The sequence below is a fragment of the Gavialis gangeticus genome, unplaced genomic scaffold (genome assembly GCF_001723915.1).
Source record: "Gavialis gangeticus isolate Ggan-Ray unplaced genomic scaffold, GavGan_comp1, whole genome shotgun sequence".
Taxonomy (NCBI): domain Eukaryota; kingdom Metazoa; phylum Chordata; order Crocodylia; family Gavialidae; genus Gavialis; species Gavialis gangeticus.
Window position 1 is genome coordinate 3,841,024 of NW_017729023.1, and position 917 is coordinate 3,841,940.

The window sequence follows — 917 nt, forward strand, 5'->3', positions numbered from 1 at the left end:
AATCACTGCCTTTGCCTCAGAGAGTTGATAGCCATCTTTGATCTTATGCCATTAAGTAGATCTGGAGAAACTCAAAACCCAGAAAGTGATTTTAAGAGAGATCCACATGATACCCTAAATTCAGACACAGCATGATGAAAGTATAATTAGGCACTACACCCTGTAGGAAGGTGTGGTGCTTACTTGGAATCATAGCATGTGCAACTTGAAGTAATTAATTTTCAAAGCTTTGTTTGGTATTTATTGGGGTAAAGTTAGTTTCTTTAGGAAACTGTATTTGTAAGCAGCTATGGAGCATGCCTAACTTCTTGGTGTCCTTAGAGGTCTTCAGGGAATCTTTTAGAACAGGGGATAGAAAAGAGCAAGGCCACATTTTCAAAGGTTTTTTTATATTTATCTGCTTCTTTGGATACTTAGGTCTACTGGGTTGGCTTCTCTCATATTCTCAAAAATGTCCATCCAGCTGTCAGGCATCCAACCCTAACGGGCATCCCAGCCTAGGCTCATTGCCTAGGCAGCTACACCTACCTTGGGTCTCTGGTCAGTCTACAGTTCTGACCCTGGTCTGCTTTGGCAAGCCTTCTGGTTCTGGTGCTTTTTGGTTTTCCTGCTTCCTGACCCTGGTTCAGCTCTGTTTTCAAACTTCAACCTGTGGATTGTCCCTTGGCCTTATTAACTCAGCAGCAGACCCTGAATCTGGCCTGTTTTCTAGACTCCCCCATATTTCCCAATGGACCTGGTAATTTGGCTCCTGAACCATAGGTGCTAACTCTGTAGGTGCTCCAGGGCTCAAACACCCAGCAAAAAAAAAAATCAGTGGGTGTATCAGGCACTTCACCATGGCTTTTTGGCACTTTTAGCTGAAACTGATTCAATCAGCTATTAGATAAAAGCACTAACTCCCAACCCCCCCCCCC